Below are 16,863 nucleotides of genomic sequence, written 5' to 3'. Positions count from 1 at the left end.
ATTTCTCCAGAAAGGGCTTTTATATCTCTGAGAGGGTTTTTCTAATATCTTCCATGCCTTTTTCGAGCCTGGGTAGAACCTTGAGAATTGTCATTCTGAACTCTAGATCTGACATATTACCAATGTCTGTATTGATTAGGTCCCTAGCCTTCGGTACTGCCTCTTGTTCTTTTTTTTTGTGGTGAATTTTTCCGTCTTGTCATTTTGTTCAGATAAGAGTATATGAAAGAGCAAGTAAAATACTAAAAGTGTGGCAAAAACCCCAAGAAAATATGGCTTAACCAAATCAGAAGAGATCCCAAATCGTGAGGGGGGAGAAAGGGGATAAAAAGAGGTTCAAAAAGAAAGAAAGAGAGAGAAAAAAAAGAAAAAATTAAAAAAAAGTAAAGAATTTAAAAAAGGAAAGTGAATAAAGAAAAATATAAAAAGTAAAAAATATATATATTAGATAAACTAGTTAAAAAACGTTAAAAAAGAAAAAGGTACAAGTTTAAAAAATTTTAGCAGAAGAAGAGAAAAAAATGAAAAAGAAAAAAATTAAATTAACTGCAAGACTAAAAAAATCACAGGGGGAAAAAAAAAAAGAAAAAAGAAAAAAAATCACAGGGAGAAAGCAATGAGTTATATGCTTTGCTTTCTCCTCCTCTGGAATTCTGCTGCTCTCCTTGGTATTGAAATTGCACTCCTTGGTAGGTGAACTTGGTCTTGGCTGGATTTCTTGTTGATCTTCTGGGGGAGGGGCCTGGTGTAGTGATTCTCTAGTGTCTTTGCCCCAGGTGGAATTGCACCACCCTTACCAGGGGCCGGGCTGAGTAATCCGCTCAAGTTTGCTTTCAGAAGCTTTTGTTCCCTGAGCACTTTCCGTAGATTTCTGGAGGACAGGAATACAAATGGCGGCCTCCTGGTCTCTTGCCCAGAGGAGCCGAGAGCCCGGGGGCCCCACTCCTCAGTGTGCCCTCAGAGAATAGCGCCTAGTTACTCCCGTCTGCCTGACCTCGGCCGCGCTCCGAGCTCACCGAGCCTGCGATGGTTTAAGGTAACCCCGAGCTGCGAGCTTACTGTCGGCTCTGTCTCTGTAGCTGGCTTTCCCGTTCCAATACGCGCAAGCTCTGCAACACTCAGATAACCCCGATCCTTCTGTGACCCTGAGGGACCTGAGGCCACACTGACCCCGAGTTGGCTTCGCCCCAGTTTAGCCTCTGGAGCGATGTCCCTCAGTGGAACAGACTTTTAAAAGTCCTGATTTTGTGCTCCGTTGCTCCGCCGCTTGCCAGGAGCCGGCCCCTCCTCCCGGGGTCTATCTTCCCATCGCTTTGGATTCACTTCTCCGTCGGTCCTACCTTTCAGAAAGTGGTTGTTTTTTCTGTTTCCAGAATTGCTGTTCTTCTTCTCTTCAATCTGAAGATGGATTTGCAGGTGTTTGCAATCTTTAGATAAGCTATCTAGCTGATCCCCGGCTAGCTGAAGTAGTCTCAGCCTGCTACTTCTCCGCCATCTTGACTCCTCCTAAATAGCTCATATTTAAATAATTATGTGTAGAGGCACCAGAGTGGCTGAGTTGGGTAGGTGTCTGACTGATGGCTTCAGCTCAGGTCAAATTCTCAGGGTCATGAGACTGAGGCCTGTGTTGGGTGGACTCTACTGGGTGTGGAGCCTTTCTCTCTCTTGGGGTGTCTGGGTAGCTCGGTCATTAAAGTGTCTGCCTTCAGCTTAGGTTGTGATCTCAGCATCCTGAGGTCAAGCCCCACATTGGATTCCCTCCTCAGCAGGAAGTCTGCTTCTCCTCTCCATCTGTGCCTCCCTTCACTCATGCTCATTCTCAAATAAATACAATCTTTAAAATAAATTTAAAAAAAGAAAAGATTATCTCTTCCTTTCCCTTTGCCCCTCCCTAATTGCTTAGGGCTTTCTCTCTCTCAAATTAATTAATTGATTAATCAAAAAATTGAATAAATAAATGAATAATTATATGTAAATAATAAATGAATGAAGTATGCAGCCCTGACTTGTTTCAGCTCTTTATTTGCATAACTTTTTTAAGTATTTATATCACTGTTGGATTTTATTTGTCAGTTTAACTCCAGTTATAATTTGTAATTTTTTGTAATTTTTCATTTATATAGTGTGTAGTGACATCACTAGTAAAAGCACTTTTTGTCACAATAATAGATAAAAAGCTTCCCAGCTTAAAACTTAGGAGAAAATCTATTATAAATATTATATATTTTATAATTAAATATTATAATATACATTTATTATAAATATATTATATATTCTATAAAAATATAAATTATATAATATATATGAATTGTATGTATAAAATATATAAATATAAATTAAAACATACCTCATAAAACTAAACAGAAAATATTCTGTCAGATCACAGGTATGAGCTTTATATAACCGAGATGTTTCCTGTCTCGGTGTTATCACAGTTTTACTTTTCTCTCATTTTGGCTTTCTATGTGTTCCAAGTTTATTTAGCACACCAAGGATATGATCAATTTCATGTTTCTGGAGAATTATCTCTGAATGACTTTTCTTAAGTAGGCGGCCTTTGCTAAATCAAAATCCTATGAACAGATATGTCAGGTCACATTCATAAACCTGAATATTGCTTTATAACCACATGGACATTTGATGAGTTAATTGTAAGAGAATTTTCTGGAAAATTGTGGTACAAAATATAGGCATCTAATTTCCAGGGTGAAATGGAAGGCGAAGAGAGAATTGTATGGCAATTGCAAAATTTGTGTCCTATCACATGTTCTGTTTTTTGTTTTGGGGTTTCTGGGTTTTTTGTTTGTTTGTTTTTGTATTTTTCTTTTTAAATTTTTAACTAATAAGCTTAAATATTTTGAGAATGATGACATTGAAATTAAGACAGTAAGTAATCCGAGAAGAGAATATTTAGGGTTAGTTTGTTCTTTAAACGTACAAGCGAATCATGCCTGAAAGTCACATGAATACATGCTCTGGGATGTCTGGACACATGAATATAGGCAATATAACATTTTTTTTTAAAGAGTTTATTTTATTTATTTGAGAGGTAGAGTGAAAGTGAGAGTCAGAGAGAGAGAGCACAAGTAGGGGAAGCAGTAGGGGAAGCATCAGAGCAGGAGGGAGAAGCAAACTCTGCCCTGAACAGGGTACCCCACAGGGACTTGATCCCAGGACCCTGAGATCATGACCTGAGCTGAAGGCAGAGGCTTAGCTGACAAAGCCACCTAGATGCCCCAGACAATAGGACTTAAATTCATTGCCCTTGCTAGGAAAAATAAATTAAATAAATAAATAAATAAATGACATTTTTAAATTACATGATCTTTATCATGATGGTATATTAAGAAAATCACCTCTCTATATTTAGATTTACATAGTACATATCCTTTTATAAAAATTAGTTAATTATTTAAGTTCCACCAACATTGTCATATAGTTTCAAGTGTGCAATATAGTAATTCAACAATTCTATACATTACTGTGTGCATTAGGATGTGTACCCGTAATTCTCTTCACTTCCCTTCACTTTGGTCATCCCCCCCCCCCACCTCCCCTCTGGTAACCACCAATTTGTTCTCTATATTTAAGCCACTATTTTTTGGTTTCTCTCTTTTTTTTTTCTTTAATTCTACATATGGAGTGAAGTCATGTGGTATTTTTCTTTCTCTGACATATTTCAGTTAGCATTATGCCCACTAGATCCATCCATAGTGTTGCAAATGGCAAGATCTCATTCTTTTCTTATGACTGATTAATACCCATTATATATTATATTATATATTACATTATATTATATATATATTTTATATATACAAATATATACATCATATATATATATCTCCTTGTGATATATGGATATCTATGTGGCATATTATATATGGATATCTATCGATCTATAGATCTCTAGAGATCTCTATTGATCTATCTATCAATCTATAGATCGATAGATATAGATATAGATATCTATATGGATATAGAACATAGATATCCATATAATATAATATATATATATTTATAATATATATAGAGATCTATGTATAGATCTTTAGATGGATATATATATATTTCTCCATTCATCTATCAATGTACACTTGAGTAGTTTATATATTTCACTTCTTTAAATGAAAATATTTACTGAACCCAGGTTTCTGCTCCTAAAAAAATCTCCTTACTTTCTGCTATAACAATCCAACCTGATGGTCTCTCTGCCAATCAAGTAAGGCCTACTCTTTTGATAGCTTCCATAACTGAATAGCCCATGGAGTATTGAACAAGAGGTTAATTTAAAGAGCTTAAATATCTTGTTCATGTAAACATTATTATTGTTTAGTAGTCTCAACCATTAGATATTGGGATAGGGATCCAATTTTATAATCACTGTATTCTATAGTGGGCTGTGGGTTTATTTTTTTTTATCCTTGGCGGAAACTTGACACAGATAAATTAAAAGCATTATGAGTAAAGAACTGAGGATATAGGCAAAGTGTGGATTCACAAAACTGGGTGTACTCTGATGTCTGCATGAAATCAAGGAAGCAACCATTTTTTTTTTTTTAAGATTTTATTTTTTTATTTGACACAAAGGGAGTGTGGGAGGGGCAGAGGGGAGAAACAGAAGGTCTCCCCCCCCCCAGGAGGGAGACCAATGTGGGGCTCAATCCCAGGACCCCGGGATCATGACCTGAGCCGAAAGCAGATGCTTAACCAACTGAGCCACCCAGACACCCTGGAAGCAACCACTTTTTTTTTTTTTTTAATTGAGTTAGAGATGAGAAAATACCTTAGAGTATTACAAGATTTTGTTTTTTAATTAATTCTAAGGAGATAAATAAGGCACTCTTATTTTTCCAGATTCTTTCTATTTTAAATACACAGGCTTACTTAATTCTCTGAATCTCTGAGCAAGAAAGTAGGAATGACCAGTGAAAATACAAAATAAGTAAATAACTCTCTAATGGACATAAAATGAACAAAGGATACAGTTTGTAATCACAGAGAGGTAGTTTAAGATATAACTAAAATAGTCATCCTCCTTGCAATAAAGTCTAGTAAAGTAAAAACTATTTACTTCTCAGATTAGTGAATAGCATTTGTTGGTTCCTCATTTGAAAAATGTAGTGTTATCTAACTTACAATGTTGGAAACAAACAAACTAACAAACAAACTAGAAATACTCCTGAATTTTATATTTTATGTTTATTTTTTTGAAAAGTTAATATATAAAGTTACATATAGCTTTATGTAATTTACATTATATATGTTTGTATGTATTATATATAGGCAATAGCTCTGTGCATATTTCTATTTATATATTTTTTATACTTATATTTTATATATTTTTATACTTATATATTTCTTTGTTCATTTATCTAATTATTCTGGTTGACCCCAAACTGCATATAGCCACTTTGTTTTATATAATAAATAAAAAATTGTGAATTTTCCACTTTCCTTTTTAAGTAAAACAAAAACACTTTGTAATTTAACTCATGGCATAATTGTAATTTTTGCATCAGGGGGGACTCTTTAATGTATTTTTGAAAATAGTAGAAAAAATTTTATGTATTTTTATCCTGAAATTTCCAGACATATGGTGCCTTTATATTTGTGTTACCTTTATTTTCAAAGTGAAATATATATTAAATATTACATTATCATTACAACCAAAAGCTACATAATACTTTACTTGGAAAATATTTTTAACTATTCAATGAATCTTAACTAATTTGGTACTTACAGTCCTTCATTGCAAAAGTTATTTATTTTAGCATCTCTCACATTTTAATTTTTGACAAATTAGCATAATATTTATGAATAAAGAAAAAACCAAAAATCAAAAGTACTGTCTACTTTACCACACAGTCACTGATGATTGTTACAATAGTAGAATATAGTCCATACTAACTCATTTATATTATATAAATTTGTCATGATAAAAAATCTTTGGAAAAAAATTGCAGTTAGAGTTCACTGACTTATACAGATATTTAAATTTCAAAAAGAGTAATCTGACTCTATTAACTGCTATCTTAGCTAATTTGAAAAAATAGTCTCTCTCACTCACTCTCAATCTCTCTCAAATAAATGAATACAATCTTTTTTAAAAAGTGAGCTTTTTTAAAAGGTTGTATTTATTTATTTGACACAAAGAGAGAGATATCACAAGTAGGCAGAGAGACAGACGGGGGTGGTGGTGTTGGGCTCAATCCCAGGACCCTGAGCCAAAGGCAGCAGCTTAACTCACTGAGCCACCTAGCCCCTGCCCCCCCCCCCCAAAAATGCGAGTTTTTTTTTAATGATTGTGAAAATCAGCCATATTTTTTTTTTTGACATTTTAATTTAATTTATTTTTTTTCAGTTTTTCCAAGATTTATTGTTTATGCACCATACCCAGTACTCCATGCAATATATGCCCTACTTAATACCTACCACCAGGTTCACCCAACCCCGCACCCACCTCCCCTCCAAAACCCTCAGTTTGTTTCTCAAAGTACACAGTCTATCATGGTTCATCTCCCCTTCTGATTTCCCCCAACTCCCTTCTCCTCTCCAACTCCCAATGTCCTCTATATTATTCCTTGTGCTCCATAAGTAAGTAAAACCATATGATAATTGACTGCTTGACTTATTTCATTCAGCATAATCCCCTCCAATCCTGTCCATGTTGATACAAAAATTGGGTAGTCCTTTCTGATGGAGGCATAATATTCCATCGTATATATGTACCATATCTTCTTTATCCACTTGTCCGTTGAAGGGCATCTTGGCTCTTCCTACAGTTTGGCAACTGAGGCCGTTGCTGTAATGAACACTGGGGTACAGATGGCCCTCATTTTTACTACATCAGTATCTTTGGAGTAAATTCCCAGTAGTGCAAACTGCCACGGTCATAGGGTAGCTCTATTTTTACTTTCTTAAGGAATCTCCATCTGTTGTCCAAAGTGGCTGCACCAACTTGAATTCCCACCAATAGTGTAAACACATGTTGTTTACTGTATTATTAATTTGGGCCATTCTTACTAGAGTAAAGTGGTATCTCAATGTGGTTTTGTTTTGAATCTCCCTGATGGCTAAAGATGATGAACATCTTTTCATGTGTCTATTAGCCATTTGTATGTCTTCTTTGGATAAGTGTCTGTGCATGTCTTCTGCCCATAATCAGCCATAACTTTTTAATATGAAGAATTGGTAATATAAAAATTTACATCTTACTATACTAGAAGAAATTATAGGTACTTTATAAAGTTGTCATTAAACAAAAATATAACTATTTTGCCACAAAGGAGGTAATGGAATTTTAGAGTTTTTCAATGATTTAAAATTTCTTATTTACCAATTATTTTTTTAGACAAAATCGTCCTTACTCTAAAATGTGTTCATCTCATTTGAAAATCTTACTTAAATTTATTCAATTACTTATTTTTTAACAAAACTAGCATATCATGAATTATATTATACTTTTTTTTAAAAAGATTTTATTTATTATTTATATGACAGAGAGAGATCACAAGTAGGCAGAGAGGCAGGCAGAGAGAGAGAGGAGGAAGCAGACTCCCTGCTGAGCAGAGAGCCCGATGCGGGACTCGATCCCAGGACCCTGAGATCATGACCAGAGCCGAAGGCAGCAGCTTAACCCACAGAGCCACCCAGGCGCCCTATACTTTATTTTTTTTAAAGATTTTATTTATTTATTTGAAAGAGAGAGAGAGTGAGAGAGAGCATGAGTGGAATGAGAAGCAGAGGGAGAAACACACTGCCCTGCTGATCAGGGAGCCAGATGCAGGGCTAAAATGGGACTCTGAGATCATGACCTGAGTTGAAGGCTGATGCTTAACCAACTGTGCCACTGAAGTAGCTATTGAATAATATAATTGAGATCACTATACTTGAGACACTCTCATACATACATATATACACACATACATATAAATTTCAATATAGAACTATATATTTATTTTCATATGTATAAATTATGTGTATATATGTTTGTATTCATAAGTATTTATGTAAAATTAAATGACTTACTTACATATGCCATATATATATATACATGATTAATCTTCTTTTGATGACCTTGACTGTGCGTGGAGTGTTGGTCAAGTATTTTGTTTTATGTCCCTCAGTTGAGACTTGGCTGACGTTTTCTCATGATTAGAATGGGATTATGAGATTTTTGGAGAAAGATCATCACAGAATTAAGCTGCCACTTTCATCAAATAATATCAAGTGCATATACTGTTAACATGATTTCACTGAATATGTTAACCTTGATTACCTGGCTGAAGAAGTATTTGTCAGGTTTCTCCAGGATAAAGTTGTGTTGGGGGTAGCCCAGACATAAGGAAGGGAATTTATGTTCCACCATCTTGTGGAATGAGTATTATATATATATAGATAGATAGATAGATAGATAGAGTTTATAGATATAGTTTTGAAACCTGTTGCGTGAGACTTCTATCTTAATTTATTCTTCTACTTATATATGCATTTACTCATTTACTTTTCTATCTATATAGGTATGTATGTAATCCTTTCATTCTGTCAATACTGACACAGATATTTCTAATTCTTTGAGCTATAATCCAATACTCTATGTTATTGTTTCACCCATATTGTTCCAGGCTTAACTGTTGGGAGCTTTTTCATTTGCTCCTGTGACTCTTTAGCATACCCCATCATTGTGTGTATGTGTGTGTGTGTGTGTTGTGTGTATGTGTTTGTCTTTTTTACTTTTTTTTTAAAGGTTTTCCTTACATCCCCTTATAATGCACTCCAAGCTTATCTTGTATATTCACTGCTAGTCCTAAAATCAGTCCACGAACCCTAGTTTTCCTTTGTAAGTAAATGATATTAGAAACTAATATCTGGCCATTAGATAAGCTCATTCTTATTGGAATGTTTGCTTTGATACTCTCAATTGATATAGCAAAGAAATTCATGTATGCATGTATGTATGCTAAACTCTGCATTACATGTATCTATAAATATTTAATATGTATTTAATATAAATATGTAACCACACATAATTATATTAATAATGCTAAATTTTGTTCATGCTGACACCTCCAGCTGAAAGTCATTACCATATATGTCATTCTGGTCTCCTCCCCATGTTTACCTATAACTCCATTCCAACAACTCAACTTAACCATCTATTTACTTAATTGTCAATTTCAGTATACATATAAAATAGTTTCATAACTGCTAACCTGTACACTCTTGGGAACAACTATATCAACTAGAATATTCTGACTATAAACATATATTTTTACATTTATTCTTACAGACTCCATTAATTTCTGAAGTTACTTAGAACCATAACTTTTCTCTTCACTGCCCTCACTGAGGTTGTTTCCTATATTTGAAATACAGTTGAATGCTTCTGGCATATTCTCCATTCCATCCTGGGATACTTTGACCAAGTAAGTGATTTTGTTAAAAATTGGTAAATCTTAAAGTCCATTCTGTACAGTCAGATTATCTTGGTTTGCGACAAATGCATAGTGTTGCATGTACACTATTCCAGTATCACCCAGAATAGTTTCTCCACCTCTAAAATTTCCCTTCTACAATAACTTCTCTACAAACCTTGGTCAACCTCTGATCTGTTTACCATCTCTATAGTTTTGTCTTTTCCAGAGGTCATCTAAATTGAGTCATATGGTGTACAGCCTTTAACACTGGTTTCTTGTACTTATCAATATGTATTTAAGACATATCTATGTTCTCGAGTGGCTTGAGAACCCATTTCACTTTATTGCAAATAGTATTTCATTAAATGGATACAACTCAGTTTGTTTACCTGTTCACCTACCAAAGAACATCTTATTTTTGCTTCCAGTTATTGGTGATTAAAAAGCTACCACTATAAACGTTTTCTTGATGGTTTTTTTGGGTAGTAGCATAATTTTTCAACCTAGTTGGGTAGTTATGTAATTGTACAATGGCTGAATTATAGAGTAAGATTTTGATTAATTTTGTAAGATGCTGTCTTCCAGTGTCTCTCTATCAATTTGTTACTTCCACTGGCAAGTAATGAGAACTTCTGTTGTACTCTATTCTTGTCACAAAGTTATATCATCAGGTTTTGGATTTCAAAACCAATTTAATCAATGTGTAAGGGTGCCCTGATTTTAATTTGCAACTTCTAAGTGACAAATTAAAGTGAACATCTTTCACATGTTTATACATCAGATATCATTTGATGAGATGTCTATTTAGATCTTTTGCCCATTAATTATTGTGTTGAATCTTGTAATCATTGAGTTTTATGAATCATTCTTTATTAGATATGTGTTTTGCAAACAATTTTCTTCCAGTTTATGACTTGTCTTTTCATCTTCTTCATAACGACTTTGGCAGATCCCATGTTTTTAATTTTAGTACAATCCAACATACCTTTTTTTTGTTTTTCTTCATGGGTCATGCTTTTGATGTTGTCTCTAAAATCTTGTCACCAAACCCTTGTTTTCTCTGGTGTTTTCTTCTAGAAGTTTTATATTTTAGCATTTTTAAAGAAATTTATTTATTTATTTATGTATTTGAGAGAAAGAAAGAGAGAGAGAGACAACATGAGTGGGGGGAGAGGGAAAAGGGAGAGAAGAAAGCAGCTCCTCGCTGAGCAGGGAGCCCCCATTCAGGACTCAATCCCAGGACCCTGAGGTCATGACCTAAGCTGAAGGCACAAGCTTAACCAACTAGCCACTGAGGAACCCCTATTTTAACATTCTAAATTTTGATCCATGATCCATATTGAATTAATTTTCATTAATAGTCTAATCTCTCTATCTAGGTTTTTACTTTTAACACATAGTCACACAATTTTTCTAGGACATTTGTTGAATAAATGAAATGGTATTTTTGGATAAATGTCCTCTGCATTTAAAATCTCTATCTCATTTCCACATCACCCACCTTTCCAGAAAACTAAAACTACCCATCACTCTACCACATCTCAATTCATCATAATTTGGCCTCTGTTCCCTTATTCCAACAAGTTTACTCTAACTAAGTCATTGATGTTAAAGTAGCATATACTGTTGGGATATTCTATAATTTATGACTTTAGTTTAAAATAGAAAGCAGTTTCTTTCTTTCTTTCTTTCTTTTTTTTTAGAAAACAGTTTCTTGATGCAGTTAATTGATTATGGATAAGTGATATTAGCAAAAACAATGACTTTAGTTAATCACTGTTTTGAGGCTAAAAACTCCTGAAAGTGAGAGCTCACTTGATCTTAGTGTGTCCACATCTTGTTTCATAATTTTTAATCTATTTTAGTCAGACACTCTGACCACAGAGAAGAAGAAGAGGGGCCCTAACCCATGGGCCAAGTAATTCCTTAGTTGGAACAATTTTTCTAAGATAAATTCCTTCTCACTGGTCAGTGATTTCTTTCTTTTTTTCTTTTTATTTAGATTTTATTTGTTTATTTGACAGAGAGAAGATCACAAGTAGGCAGAGAGGCAGGCAGGCAGAGAGAGAAAGAAGCAGGCTCCCCATTGAGCAAGGAACCTGATGCGGGACTTGATCCCAGGACCTTGAGATCATGACCTGAGCCAAAGGCAGCAGCTCAACCCACTAAGCCACCCAGGTGCCCCTAGTTAGTGATTTCTGATTATGATTCTAATTAGCCTATGTATTATAAGGTAAGTAATTAGATATAATTTGGGGTTAAGAATTCTTTCTTACACAGGTCTTAACAGAGAATATTTTAGTAGGTTGAAGCTTGGTGAAATCTGATCTATACATCTAGTTAAACTTGGATATTACTTATCTAACAATCCTTGGACTAACAGCTTACTATGTGCATGGAATAGTCACATTTTATTCTGTGCTAATATTGCAACATTCTTAAAAATTTTCTGACATTGATTTTGAATTTTTGTATTTTTAAGATTTATTTATTTATCAGAGAGAGCGAGAGAGCGAGAGTGTGCTCACAGCAAGAGCAGGCAGAAGGAGAAGCAGGTTCTCTGTTAAGCAAGGAGCCAATTCCAGGACTCTGGAATCATGACCTGAGCCAAAGCCAGATGCTTAACTGGCTGAGCCACCCAAGTGTCCGTGATTTTGTATTTAAAAAAAAAAAAAAAAAAAAAAAAATCCCTCTCCCCTATGATAATATTTAATGTTATTTAATATAAAATTTAAAATGTAAAATATTTAAAATAAATATCTGCTTACTTTGTATTTAAATAAATAACATTTATTTAAAGATAGTATTTAAAATAAATATATAAAATAATATTGATATTTAATGATAAATTTAAAGATTTAAAGTAATATTTAATATTTTATATTTAAATAATGTTTAAAGTATATATAAAATTGAACTGATTCTCAACCATTTAAACTAAATAGAATTTTTCCACAAAATTATTTGAAATTTAGAAATTAGTAACCCATTATTTCAATTTATACTTGTCCATTATTAATATATTTTGTACATTCTTGCCTAGGTAATGCATCATTTCTGAATAACACAGTCTGGGAAATCATCAGCTCAGTTAACCATTGACCAATATCAGCCTCATACTCTTCATAGACTTTGAATTCTCTCTTCAAAGTTCTGATAAAATTGCTTTACATTTATACGTAAATATTATATTCCTGCTCCAAAAAATTGTCAGATGAGATGTTATATAATTCAAAACAGAAATTAAGATTAATGCTATTATGTGATATTTACACTTATTATTCATATTTATATTTAACTTTAATATTTTAATTTCCTGAGAAGAAAAGTGATTTTAAACAAAATTTAAAAATTAATAACTATACACTTGTATTCAATTTTTATTTTTATTAGTATATACTATTGAGTAGAAATTGTAATTCCTGGTATTGAAGATAATGGGTGTCCATATTTATTTGTGTGATGACCTCAAACACTGAACATAAGTATATGATAGATATAGATAAAGGAAAACAGGAAACACATGGAATTACACTATTATTAAATCTATGTAATATCATTTCAATCATATCTAAATGGTTTCTTAGTACTTGATACTGTCAAACTGACTTCTATGTACAAATAGAAGTTAAATTGATTAAGTACTCTTTAATTCTGATTTTATTTGATCTGTTCCTTCTGACTTTGTGTTTAGTGACAAGAGCTGCACATATGCTAGACAATTCTGAGTGTCAAGAAAGTCAAAAATCATATCTTTTCCACTTGCTCAAATATTTCTGCAAATAAATTCACTCCATCTGTTCTTCATGCTCACAGATAAGCTACAGTTTTCATAATGGAGTTTGAAAACATATCTTAGTAATGAAAGATTGGCCTGAGCAAACTTTTAAGAGGAAATGAATATAAATTTAATGATCACTTTAGTGCTAATTACTATTGTACTACAGAACCTGAATTCATCTCAAGGGTAATGTTTTCCTCATATAAAAATATTTTATTCCTTAACTATCAACTAAATCTAAATCTTGACATACCTAATTTTTATCATGACATCTAAAGATGCACACTTTATGTCACTTTTCTGCCTTAAGGAGAACAGATGCTATTATCAAAATGCAACTGTTTTCACCCATTACTACTCAGTGCTTCATCAAGGTTCACATTACCACACATTGTTGACCAGCCTCATTCTGTAATTCGAAGTGGGAGACAAACTTGGATGTAATAATAGCAAAGGAGAAAAATTCACTGTTAGCTGACACACAGAATTTTCTACCCTCAGTATTAGCTATGCAATATAGTGGCTGAGATGGCAGAAGAGAGAGCAGTGAGAGCAATCAGCTGGCTTTCATTCAGGGAGATGGAAGACCCTGTCAAAGACACCAACAACTAATCAGTTGCCGACACTGATTGATGCTTTTGCTTGCATTCAAATCTATCACAGTGACCAAGGAATGTCTACCATTTACCCAGTGGATGGATAAACTAGAGCTAATATATGGCTTCTAAGCAAATAGGTCATTAATTCTTCTTAATAGGTGAGAGCTAAAGCTTAAATTTTCTTCCCAACAGCAACTTTCCCTTAATGGGGGGCAAGTTATAGTCAGCTAAGCAATAATGATATTTTTACAAGTGACAAATTTGCTGTGTGTTAGATTTTATTTCAGCTTGTACTTTGCAATTGTCACTTGCTATTAAATCTATCAAGAATTTATTAATATGTTAATTAAAATGGCTGAAGAAGATAAAAATTGATAGACTGAAGGAGTCAGAGAATTGCTTTTTGTACATTCTTTCCTGGAGTGAAAATTATATTTCTTCATCTGACTTTATGTTAATTTTTTTCTTTTTCATGAGATGATTTTTTTTTTTAAACTTGTAGTCATTGAGTTAATTGCATTTTATTATTACTTGGCTTCTAATTAATTGCAGGGCATATCATAAAATGGCTTCTTAATGGCTTATAAATTCAACATTTTTCACCAATCAGCATCAAAGAAAGATGGTTTGAAACACGAATTGTCAAGTGATAATTTAAGGCATAATTAAAAGATATACCATGGTTTCTATTAAAGTAAGTCAAATCTGACTAACTAGGACAAGTAGAAAGAGGTATGCTTTCAAAAGTTTCGTGAGACAGCTAAGAGTGTTTTCTTACTAGTGAGTGCTAGGAAGTATTTAAACCTGACGATTCACAGACCTGTACCCCTGGGCCAACAATACATAATATGCTAATAAAAAAAAAAGGTAATAAAAAAAGAGTATTTTGTTAAGCATCAAACTTTTCAGGTATCGGGGTTAATAAAGTAATTTGCTCCAAAATACTTATTTAGGAATCTCTGCAGAAAGAATTTTTTAAATGATAAAAGTGAAACTCAAGTGAATTTACATTATGTTAATGATAGTAAATACAGCTTTTGAATTACTTTGGGTCATTCATCTGGAATATAGTAAGATATTACTTAATTTATAAGATTCAAAATTCATGTGGTATATTTTATAAATAATTCATATAAAGTAACTCTAGAATATTTTTATAATATGCCTCATACAGATAAACTAAAATTTGTAAAATATCTAAATTTAAAAAAAATCAAGACTTCTATGAAATAGAAATAAATTAGTTTGTTTTGTAGAAAATGCTCTTGTTGTGCAATGAGTTAAATTTCTTTCGTCTGCTTTGCTACATCTTTACATTGTATCCAAAGCTATTTAAAAAATGTATAAAACTAAAGTTTAATTTGAGCTTCATGACATTATAAGGGGAACTCATCCTGTTATCTAAATGATTAATACACAAAGTCAAAGAAATCACTAATTTGGTATTAAGACTAGGATATGAAATATCCAATCTTAAGAAAAACACTACTCAATGGCAAATACTTGAGCTTTATTAGAAGCCAACAACAAAGAGAGTTCCTGCTTACTAATGCTATCTTTATATTTTAATGGTACCCATACCAAACAACTTTGGAATTATTGATTGCCATAATAATGAATATGGAAAACCAGATATTAATAAACATCAGACTTTTTCTCTTAAAAAGATAAAAGGAGGGAAACAAATGTTTAATAAACTATATGTGGGAATGGATGGAAACCTATATTACCAGTAATCAAAATAAATGAACTCAGACTCAAACTTATGGTAGCATGTATACCTTATAAAGTACAGTGTGAAATATAAACAGAGACCTGGTATATAAACTTGGCCATCTAAATTAACATTACTTGGGCCCAAGAAATAAGAGATATTAATAGTATATCATTTCTTATAAAATTAAGTATTAAGAATTAGCTTTGGATGGTGGGGATATGGGGTGTTTTTTTATTCCTTCTTTCTAGATTCCCTATTAATCAAAATTTATAATGAATATTTACCTTTACTGGCATTGATGGGGGAAATATCTTTGAGAGAAGAGAATTCTTTTATTTCATTATAGACTAGATCTGTTGGCAACATAATTCAATATGCTTTCAGTTTTTTTTTTTTTTTTGTGCCTTCTAACATACTATTTTCTCATCTCTGGATTAGATCCAAGTCTGTTATGTTTGGTAATTTACCTATGTCTACAACCAGCTCTATACTCTCCATGTTGTCTCCAACTGCAGCAGCATAAACATTGGCTATAAGCTGTAGTTGGGCTATACAAACGAATTTAGAGACCATTATACTAAAAGGCAAAAAAATCTGATAGAAGTTCTGAAAATCTTTATGAATTATGCCAGGACTTGATAAGCCCTTTCATCTGAAGAAGCAGAGGAAAGTCCTGATAGTCTCAGGAAACTGATCTGGAAAGGAGCTAAATGATGTAAGGCTGATTGTCCATTTAGAAAAATGCTTCTGTTGTGATAAGAATGATTGCCCATTAGATACATTTTCTCATTTGTCAAAAGTAGTCAAAAGCAAAAAAAAAAAAAAAACAATATTTCAAAAAAGAAACATTTCCACTTAATATTGGCAGGCCAGAATTAGAGGAAGAATTTGATGAATAATATCTATTAATTATGAGCTACCTCATCTTAGGCACATAGAGAGAAAAACCAATACTATAATTCAACAATGAAAAACATTCATGACAATAAATCAGGTACTTAATTTGATAAGTTACATAAATTAATAAATACATGTGGGTTAAGAACAAATAGAATATAAATTTAATTTAAAAACAAAGGTAAAATTACTATTTAAGAAAGTTTTACATAAAATTAGGTACAATTTCTAAAGGAAGGCAGCAGCAACATTTGCTCTGAGCTTGCCTGTAGTCAAAACAAGAAGAGAGGCGAGTGGGTGGCTCAGTGGGTTAAAGCCTCTGCCTTCAGCTCAGGTCATGATCCCAGTGTCCTGGGATCGAAGCCCCCCGCATCGAGCCCATGCATCGAGCCCCACATTGGGCTCTCTGCTCGGCAGAGAGCCTGCTTTCCTTCCTCTCTCTCTGCCTGCTTC

At 33.1% G+C, this 16,863-nt stretch overlaps 1 pseudogene; it reads right to left on the bottom strand.

Annotated features, from left to right (window-relative positions):
- LOC101678413 overlaps nucleotides 1-16,061 on the bottom strand; it is a 107,671-nt pseudogene extending 91,610 nt beyond the window's left edge.
- Between the last annotated feature and the right edge of the window lie 802 nt (nucleotides 16,062-16,863).

Source organism: Mustela putorius, unplaced genomic scaffold (genome assembly GCF_011764305.1).
Source record: "Mustela putorius furo isolate JIRA1106 unplaced genomic scaffold, ASM1176430v1.1 tig00000421_pilon_pilon_pilon, whole genome shotgun sequence".
In the NCBI taxonomy this organism is placed as follows: Eukaryota; Metazoa; Chordata; class Mammalia; order Carnivora; family Mustelidae; genus Mustela; species Mustela putorius.
This window is presented reverse-complemented; position numbering and strand designations above follow the sequence as displayed.